Raw genomic sequence first — 11,217 nt, 5'->3', positions numbered from 1 at the left:
GATACAAACGCAATAGCGAATAAATAGCAAAGAAAAAACGATCGCAATTACAATCATAAGTAACGATTATCGTTCCATGAAATGAGTGAACGTTTTCAGGTCATTCGCAATATCGGTCGTTTGAGATCGTTAATCGTTAATGATTATGCAAACGATAATCGTCCGGTGGAATAGGGCCCTAATGCCCCTATTCCACAGGTCGTTTAGAGGAGCAAACGAGCGCTCTCAGCGCTCGTTTGCTCCTCGTTCCCCGCTCGCTGCTGCCGCTATTCAGCGCGGCGTCAGCGAGCGGGTGAGTGCGGGAGGGGGCGGCGGGGAGCTGCGGGGGGGCTGCCCGGGGGATCGCTGATCGTCCGGGCAGCCCATAGGATACAGCAGCGCCTGCTGCCGATGCTCCTATTCAACGGAGCGACGGCAGCAGATCGCTGCTATATCTGTCGCTTGTTTTTCAACATGTTGAAAAACAAGCGACTGCAACGATCAGCCGACATGAACGATGTCGGCTGATCGTTGCACTCTATTCCACCGGACGATAATCGTTCCGTGGAATAGGGCCTTTAGTTATTTCTTCTGATAGACCATGGCTATAGTTAGAATTGTTTTACCCTGCGCAAATATCAGTTTGTGTTCCTTCAAGTGGTGACTGTTTTTATAGAAGCTTTCATGTATTCTGATATCAATATCTTGTAAAAATGTATCCATTGCAGACCCATTGATGTATATAGGCCATGAACACTTACAGATAAGCCCATGAATTCGCAAATGTATGCGATGACTACAGATCCATATACAGCGGTTCCGGGACCGTGCTTGTAATCCAAATCCACTCTTAAACCAAAGCAAATGTTCCCATAAGAAATAATAGAAATGCAGACAATTGGTTCCACAACCCAAAAATAATAATTTATTATTCTGAATAACATGTAAAGCAAATGACACAAACATTCAGAAACAGCAGAATATGTGATATTATAAGTTACTGTACAGTAATGGAGAGGATGGGAAACACGAGGGCGGACAGAGACTGCCGGGAGCATGAAGGAATGAGCAGGACAGATGTGGGTACAGTACAGCAGCACTCTGTCCAGGGAGAGAGGGGTTACAGCTATGGAGAGATTACCCCCACAATCCTGTCCCCTGATACAAGCCCCAGCCTGAAGTGGATCTGCTATGATTTGGAAGATGAGGGAGACTTCCTGAGTACAGTGCTGTAGACCCCGCTATTCAGGCCATGCCCCTCCCCCACTCGCGCTTCCACCCAGTCTAGGGAGCTCCTAAACCAAAGCAATGCTCTTAAACCAAGTCACAATTTTGAAAAACTGAGCTCTTAAACCAAGTTACTCTTAAACCAAGATACCTCTGTATATGGATAGTAAAAACTCATATGGTTGTCTGTATGGGGCGTAAACTCTTCTTCTATCTTAGGTAGGTTGCAAAAACCTTCAAAAATTCTTCATCCAACATCCAAGTTTTTTTATATGTTCTAAGTGACTTTAGTTGTGTTTTCCCAAGAACTTTTAGAACTTGGAAGAAGAACTTTTGTCAATGAAAACCAATAAGGTAAAAGGCCTGGTAGCACTTTTTTTTTCTAGTTTGACGCTTGCATGAAAGGGGTTAAGAAGTGAGGCATATGACTTTATCCATACTAACCCTTTAATATGATGGGGCTATACAGAAATATACTATAATATGTATTTGGCTAAGCTAGCTAAAGGCAATAGTATATGTATGTAAAAAGGAAGTGGTATCATAAACTGTATAAAACAAACTGAAACACGTGGTCTGGCTTGTAGTGTGACACACTAAATATTGACTTATGTTTATGTGTATTACAATGACACCAGTGAGGAAGAACATTATCTGATACTTGGCTTAATGAATGTCCCTTAATTCTCATTAAGACACTTATTCAGCAATGTGCAGATATTTGTCAAAACTACGATGGAAAAAGTACAATACAAAAAGTTTAAAGGGGGTTTCTGGGATTTCTATATTGATAGCCTATCTTCATGATTTATCATCAATACATAGTCAGTGGGTTGGCACCAGCCCCTGCCAATCAGCTGCCTGCTCTCTGCGTCCAGCTGTGTTATCACTGTATAGTGGCCATGGGCCCATTCATTTTAATGGTCACTAAGCTGCAGTAGCCCAGCATGGACCCAATAAAATGTATAGAGCTTATGCCTATCAACATGGACTTGGGCCCACAGTTCTGGCAAATAGCTGATCAGTGAGGATGCCAGGGTGACCCCATGATCAGATATCAATGGCCTATCCTGAGCATAGGCCATTAATCAAAAAGTCCCAGAAAATCTTGAAATTATCTAATGATATATTGTCGAGTCATGTGCAGCAGGTATGTGCATCATATAGACTATAGGGCTATGTTCCCACAATGTGAAAATAAAGGCAAATAATGGCCACTGTTGCAAAACAACGGGTGTTGTTAACGATCATAATATTTTATTAATGATGATAATCATTAATAACGGCCAATGTTCTAGAACAATGGCCATTATTTGCCCAATACAGAACATAGAATCCTCTTGTGAAGCTATATAGAGCTCCTATACAGGTCCTTACAGTGTTATTATAAAGCAGACATATGGAGGATGGGTTAGTTGTGTGACCGGTGCAGATTTCACCTATGTTTATTTTAGATTTATTGCTAAGCCTCTACAGTATCAGTTCTGCCACATTTACTTTAATGTAATCCTTAGGTTGCTGCTTTGGCATATTGTCACATTTTCCTGAAGGATGTATGCATATGCCAGAGATGGGTACCGTACTGTACTCACTCATTTACCAAAAGAAAAATTCTTAGACATTTGATTGTTGGCTCATAGATGGATGACTTAGAAATGAGGAAGTTGTAGCTGCTTAAAGGGCTTAAATAGCAGGGTAGATGATAAATATAGGATCACTGGGCATCTGGCTGCTGGATTCTCCACCAATGAAGAGAACTGGGGCTTAAGCCTCTCATCTCAATGGCGCAGAGGTCACACATGTGCATTACTGATCCATTCACATACCAGGACACTTTGCACAATTGCATGTAGTGCACAAAGAGAGGTCCATAGAGACATGGCTGGACGTGGAAGAACCTGAGTGGATGATCAAGAACAAAGATTCTTAGGGCCCTATACCATGGGACCATTATCGTTCAGATAATTGTTAAATCGTTCGTAACAAAGCGATAATCGTTAGGTTGAATAGCAGTTAACGATTAAACGACGAGCGAGAAATCGTTGATCGCTTAGTGAGACCTGGACTTATTTTTATCGATGTTCGTTCGCAAATCATTCGCATGGAATAAGACATCATTCGGTCGTTCGCAGTAGCGACGAACGCAATAGTGACGACAAGACGACCGCAAGAACGATCATAAGTGACGATTATTGTTCCGTACTAAAACAAAGCACAAACAGAAGGGCGCTTCCTGGTGCAATATAGTCAATTCCAAAGATAGAAAGAGCAGTAGAGACACCCGATAAGGGTAAACTATACACTCACCTACTAGGGTTGTGCAATTAGGCACAACGCTAGTTAACACATGAAGAGCATCACCGCAGCACACTGGAGGGACCACAACGAACGTTGAGTGAAGTAACCAAGGGTAGTTCACTGCCAGGACCCGGCAGATAGCAAATTGTCCTCTCACAAACAGGCGCAGGTGATCAGTAGCGGCAATCTATAGCTATACCGTATCCGTTAGGAATCCGGTGTTGCATGAACAAATGCCGTCCGTAGTAAACCATGAATTGCATAAATCAGTTTATTGGTGGCACCAGTTTTAGTTTTGCCACCAATAATTTATGCAATTCATGGTTTACTACGGACGGCATTTGTTCATGCAACACCGGATTCCTAACGGATACGGTATAGCTATAGATTGCCGCTACTGATCACCTGCGCCTCTTTGTGAGAGGACAATTTGCTATCTGCCGGGTCCTGGCAGTGAACTACCCTTGATTATTGTTCCGTGTAAATGGGTGAACGATTTCAGGTCGTTCGCAATAGCGGTCGTTTGAGATCGTTTATCGTTAACTATTATGCGAACGTTAATTGTCCCGTGGAATAGGGCCCTTAGCCTGACCCTTTCATCCAACATCACTAGCTTACCTCAAATAGATGAATGGACAAAAAGTTAACTGACATCTCCAAAATCTTGTAGAAAGTCATCCCAGAAGAATAGAAGCTGTTATAAATGCAAATGAGTGAACTCCTCTTTATTAGTGCCTATGGATTTAGAATGGGATGTCCTAAAGTTTCCTGTAGGTATAATGAGTGTATATCCCAATATACATATATCCATATAGCTTAGCCGAGCACCATTTACTTTATGTAACTACTACTCCATTCAGCGGACATGGGGCCCCTGCTCTTGTGACTGGTGGGGGTCCTAGCGGTTAAGCCCCAGGGATCATACTGTACATCTAAAACCCCTTTAAATCTTATTTTCTCATTTTCATAGGCAGCTTAAGTCTGAGTCAGCACTCGAGCTCTAGAACATTCAGCATTATAATGTTCTCTTATTGTGTGAGGAGGTATCCTGCTCAGCTCAAAGCAGTACAAACATGTCAAATGGAAATGTACACAAAGAATGGGGTGTGTTAAATCACTGTTCAGATGCCCCGGACATAGAAGCTCATAATGGCTGTGAGCAGTGTGAGAGCCACAAGCACACATTCACACATTACTGCACACAATAGCCTGGCTCCTTAGCATTTGGTCAATTCTTTTAGTTGATTGTGTAAAAGAAATTACTAACATAATTGATATGGTAAGCTAGGTTCGCGCTTGTTAAAGGGGTTGTCCGGGAAAGATTCCTACTTGCCTATGCTGCCGGGCTTCAGGGGACATGACAGTGATGTATACTTACCTGTCCGCTATGCCCACTGCTGCCAAATCCAGAGCAGCCTGCTCTGCTCCGCAGTCAGTGTTTTCATAACATCTGCTCATGTCCCATAACCTTAGAGATGGCCAATCAGCATAGACTCTATGCTGTTCCCCTTCTCCTTGCTGCCTTTCATTTGCCCGCAGACCATAGTGCCCTCCAAACACAGCAAGCAACTCTGAGAAGGGAAACTGCCGAGGTGTGAGGGTCTCGGGCAGTGTTGCTGATCCTGGGAAGGATGTTGTACCGGTTTAGGCTATGTTCACACAATGAATATTTTTGTAAAACTACGGCTGTTATGCAACGGCGGTGATTTATATAAAAATATACGTGCCATTGCTGCCAATGGGATACCGGCCGGAGCGTATACACATAGTATACGCTCCGGCCGGGATCCCTAGCGCGGCCGCAAACAACTGACATGTCAGTTTTCTGCGGCTGCTATTCATTGAATAGTGTCTGTAGAAAACCATGTAAGTGCACACAATGAAGCAAGCGGCTCCGGCTGCTCGCTTCATAGTGTGCTGTGGGGAGTATTGATGCGGGCAAGCACAGATGCGGCCAAATCTGCGCCCATAAAGATCATCCAGCCTCTACTGAAGTTCCAGCCGGGATGATCTTTTTAAAGACCGGACGTTCCGTGACCTGGCCGGGTCATGGAACGGCCAGTCTCTTACTGTGTGTGAACATGGCCTTAATGTGTAGGAGCTTAGCTTCATGCTTCCTCCTACACTGCTGATCAAGCCAAGAACCCCCTCTGTCTCATCAAGATACCACTGACCTTTCTTTTATGGAAGCTTCTTTATAATATAAGCCATTGTCCTTAGTGGCTATGGTTACTACAGATGCCTACAGTGATTTGAAGCATTAACCCTTTAATGACTGGTGATGCACTTTACTGCTGAGGTCACTAAACACAATTGTGATTAAGCGAGCAGCTAATACCTGAGACCGGCCCTGTAACCAGCACATACCTCCTAAATTTTTGGACAACTAAGGGTGGTATTACACGGAATGATTATCGTTCGAAAAATCGTTAAATCGTTCGGATTTGAACGATAATCATTTCGTGTAATAGCAGGCAACGATTAAACGACCAACGAGAAATCGTTGATCGTTTAATAGGATCTGGACCTATTTTTATCGTTTGATCGTTCGCTCATCGTTCGCACATCATTCGGTGGAATAAGAATTCACAGCTGAAACGTACGCAATAGCGACGACTAAACGACCGCAAGAATGATCATAAATAACGATCATTGTTTTGTGTACTTTGGGCGAACGATTTCGGGTCGTTTGCCTCAGCGGTCGTTTAAGATCGTTTATCGTTAGTCGTCGGAAAATTGCTTGGTGTAATAGTACCCTAAAGAGGGACACATATGATCCGTGACACTACACTAACACAACCTGCACACACCCTGTTCCGTAGCCGTCAGTAACTGCGCTACATACAGCATCTGTGGTTGTCATGGTGATGCTGCCGCAACTAAATATGGCCCCTTTGCTGTTTTGCAGTACTTATACTATTATCACTGACCTTACATGAGATGGTGGAAGCATGGCGGACCGATAGATAGATAGTAAGGAGATAAGAGATAGATAGGAAATAGATATACTGTTAGATACAAGACATATAATTAGGTAGATAGATAGAGAGATAGATAGATAGATAGATAGGAGATAGATAGATAGCTGGTCCATGTTTAAGAAGGCCCTTGGGTCACAGACACATTATATTAACGTTGGCTGAACCGGCCACTTGTATATATAGAGCTCTCCCGAGACTCCACCAACAGATGATTTTGCTAGACAAAGGGGTCAGGCATGATGGAAAATCATTGCCCAGCCCCTAAGGAGATAAGCCGCTGCCAGATAAGCTTGAAAGCAGTAGGTGAAACTTAATTTCATACTTTTTTTTCTGAATCGCTGTGCTGGTTGCTGTATGCAAACTCTTCTATTTCCTCTGAGCTGTTTCCTATACACCTACTGTCATTATGAGGATGGCCATGCGGTGGCACTGTGGCACTTCTCATGAACACTAGAAAAAAAGCAAATGTATACTATATACACTGTATACACATCTACCATAGTGTGTGGGTTATATTTTACCATTGCTCTGTGTAACAGTGAGTGGACACTGATTGTGGCACTGAAGGCGGATGCAGCTGGAGAGGAAACCTGAATCTTACAGGGTTCTGTGCAGAATTGGAGCTTAGAGAGCTGGCAGCAGAACAGCCCTACAGACCCTATTCACACATCAGCAATCCTGCCCGTAATTGTGGACCCGCAACTACAGACAGGATTTAGATGTGTATCCGTATCCATCCACATGTGCACACACCCATTGACTGAACTAGGTGGATCAGTGCTGCCATTACGGCCCATAATATGGCTTGTCAGTATTTATTTACAGTTCTCCCTTTTTCGGATCTGTAGCAACTACAAATGTGTTAAAATGTCTATACATTTCCGACAGTATGCTGATGTGTGAATGGGGCCTAACAATATTACAGCCTTTTTGTCTATACTGTATATTTGCTGTATGTTTCTGCTATTCCACAAAATGAGGGCGGGTGGGTGGATAAAGCTATTTCTTCTCTGCAGCTTTGGTCTCTTTCCCGTCTCCACCAGTGTGATCATGTGACCAGCTGTGCACTGCAGTCTAGCCCTTGATCATACCTCCCAACTTTTGCAAAGAGCAAAGAGGGACATGTGCGCTGCGGTCCCCATAGCCACGCCCCCATAGCGGCCCTCCATAGCCACGCCCCCATAGCGACCCTCCATAGCCACGCCCCCATAGCAACCCTCCATAGCCAATCCCCTACAGTCACCACATGCTGCTGACTGAATAGTGCCCTATACAGTATCCAATCCCGCCAAAAATGCCCTATATAGTATCAAATCCCCCATTATAGTGCCCCACATAGTATCCAATGCCCCCATATAGTGCCCCACATAGTATCCAATCCCCCACATAGTGACCCACATAATATCCAATGCCCCCATATAGAGCCCCACATAGTAGCCTATGCCCCCATATAGTGCCCCACATAGTAGCCAATGCCCCCATATAGTGCCCCACATAGTAGCCAATGCCCCCATATAGTGCCCCACATAGTATCCAATGCCCCATATAATGCCCCACATAGAATCCAATCCCCCACATAGTGCCCCACATAGTATCCAATGCCCCCATATAGAGCCCCACATAGTAGCCTATGCTCCCATATAGTGCCCCACATAGTAGCCAATGCCCCCATATAGTGCCCCACATAGTAGCCAATCCCCCATATATGCCCACATAGTAGCCAATTCCCCCTTATAGTGCCCCACATAGTAGCCAATCCCCCCATATATGCCCCACATAGTATCCAATCCCCCATATAGTAGCCAATCCCCATATAGTGCCCCACATAGTAGCCAATCCCCATATAGTGCCCCACATAGTAGCCAATCCCTCCATATATGCCCCACATAGTAGCCAAACCCCCATAGAGTGCCCACATAGTAGCCAATGCCCCCATATATGCCCCATATAATAGCCAATCCCCCATATAGTGTCCACATAGTAGCCAATCCCCCATATATGCCCCACATAGTAGCCAATGCCCCCATATATGCCCCACATAGTAGCCAATCCCCCATATAGTGCCCCACAGAGTAGCCAATGCCCCCATATAGTGCCCCACATAGTAGCCAATCCCCCATATATGCCCACATAGTAGCCAATTCCCCCTTATAGTGCCCCACATAGTAGCCAATCCCCCCATATATGCCCCACATAGTATCCAATCCCCCATATAGTAGCCAATCCCCATATAGTGCCCCACATAGTAGCCAATCCCCATATAGTGCCCCACATAGTAGCCAATCCCTCCATATATGCCCCACATAGTAGCCAAACCCCCATAGAGTGCCCACATAGTAGCCAATGCCCCCATATATGCCCCATATAATAGCCAATCCCCCATATAGTGTCCACATAGTAGCCAATCCCCCATATATGCCCCACATAGTAGCCAATGCCCCCATATATGCCCCACATAGTAGCCAATCCCCCATATAGTGCCCCACAGAGTAGCCAATACCCCCCATTTGTGTGGCCCCAGCGGAAAAAACAATAAACCAGTAACTCACCTGTCCGCCGGTCCCAGCAGCTCCTCTCCCGGCAGAGCGGGCACTCCCATCATCCTCCGGGGCGGGCAGCGGGGTACAGAGACACTGACTGTACCGGAAGTGATTCATGACAGAGGCTACAGGTCACTTCCGCCACAGTCAGTGTCTCTGTACCCCGCTGCCCGCCCCGGAGGATGATGGGAGTGCGTGCTCTGCCGGGAGTGGAGCTGCTGGGACCGGCGGACAGGTGAGTTACTGATTTATTGTTTTTTTCGCTGGGGCCACATATAATGCGGGACACTGGGGGCCGTTCCGGGACCGCGGGACAGCACCCTGAAAGCGGGACTGTCCCGCGAAATCCGGGACGGTTGGGAGGTATGCTTGATAACTTGCTAGATCACTTCTCCTGTCTTCCTCCACTGTGCTGAATACAAAGTGGTGCCTCAAACATCTCCAGAGTTCTCACTAGAACATCGTAGGTGATATTCAAATGTGCAAAGATATCAATGAGCTTGGTTCACACATGTATTAGTGCATCCCTATTGCAAAAACCTAGTCATGTCTGGCGTGTAACAGTGATGTTTTATATATTGCTGCATCAGTCAATGCAGTGAGCCCTGCCTAACTCCATCCTCTCTTCCATTAGATGCTTTGGCCGTGGTTTCATCAGGAGAAAGAGACCAGCATGCTTCACTATTCTCATCAAAATGATGGACCACATGCTGGACCCAAACAGACCCCATTGTAAGTCACCGGGTCTGTCAGACACAGTTAGCAGCTGTTATTTGGTGGGTCTGGCACTGGCCGTTACAATCAGGGGCGGTCTTGGCATTTCTGGGGCCCCAAGCGAAGTTATGTCTGGGGCCCCCCCTCGACACGTGTTCCAAAACAATAGACCGCTGTGTGTTTCCCCCAATAGTATATACCCCTTGTGTCCTGCTCCCAGTAGTATATACCCCTTGTTTGCTTCCCCCAGTTATATATAGACCCCCTGTGTGCTGCCCCCAGTTGTATATACCCCCTGTGTGCTCCCCCACTAGTATATAGGCCCCCTGTGTGCTCCCTCAGGGGTATTTAGCCCCCCTGTGTGCTCCCCCACTTGGATATAGACCTCCTGTGTGCTCCCCCACTTGGATATAGACCCCTGTGTGGTTCCCCAAGTAGTATATAGACCCCCTGTGTGCCCCACCAGTATTATATAGACCCCTTGTGTGCTGCCCCAGTAGTATACAGACCCCTGTGTGCTCCCCCAGTTATATATAGACCACCTGTGTGCCTCACAAGTAGTATATAGACCCCCTGTATGTTCCCCCAGTAGTATATAGACCCCCTGTGTGCCCCACCAGTAGTATATAGACCCCTGTGTGCTCCCCCAGTAGTATATAGCCCCCCTGTGTGTTCCCCCACTTGGATATAGACCTCCTGTGTGCTCTCCAAGTTGTATATAGACCCCATTCTGCTGCCCCAAGTAGTATATAGACCCCCTGTGTGCTGCCCCCAGTAGTATATAGACCCCTCTGGGAAACCCCAGTAGTCTATAGCCCCCCCTGTGTGCTCCCCCAGTTATATATAGCCCCCCTGTGTGCTCCCCCCATTTATATAGACCCCCGATGTGCGCTCCCCCAGTTAAACAGACCCCTGTGTGCTCCCCCTCCCATATAGTATATAACACAATAAAACAAACACTTATACTCACCTGGGTCCGGGCGTCTCTTCTTCTCTTCACTCTTGTGGCTGCAGGAAGGGTTTTCCCTGCGATCACAAGAGGCCGCACTTCCCTTGTCCTGGCGCCGATGCTCCAGTGATGTCACTGGAGTGCTGGCATCACAAGGACAAAGCTGCCACTTGTGACCGCAGGGAAAACCCTTCCTGCGGCCACAAGAGTGACTGACAGGAAGGGGGCCAATGTCTCCCGCCCTGTCAGTGCTGCTGCATGTAACTATGAGTGCTCATTACGAGTGCTCATAGTTACAGTTCAGATGGCAGCAGTGAGCGGGGCAGCGGCCCTGTCCAGCGGTCTTGAGCACAAGAGCGGGGCGTGGGGGCCCCCCTGGATGTTGGGGGCCCCAAGCAATCGCTTGGGGTGCTTGGTGCCAAAGACCGCCGCTGGTTACAACAGAAGCCACAATGGCAGTGCTGGATCCACTGGGGTTGTTCACAAAAATAAGTATTTCAAATCAACTGGTGTCAGAAAGTGCCAGAAA

Source organism: Dendropsophus ebraccatus, chromosome 9 (genome assembly GCF_027789765.1).
Source record: "Dendropsophus ebraccatus isolate aDenEbr1 chromosome 9, aDenEbr1.pat, whole genome shotgun sequence".
Taxonomy (NCBI): domain Eukaryota; kingdom Metazoa; phylum Chordata; class Amphibia; order Anura; family Hylidae; genus Dendropsophus; species Dendropsophus ebraccatus.
This window is presented reverse-complemented; position numbering follows the sequence as displayed.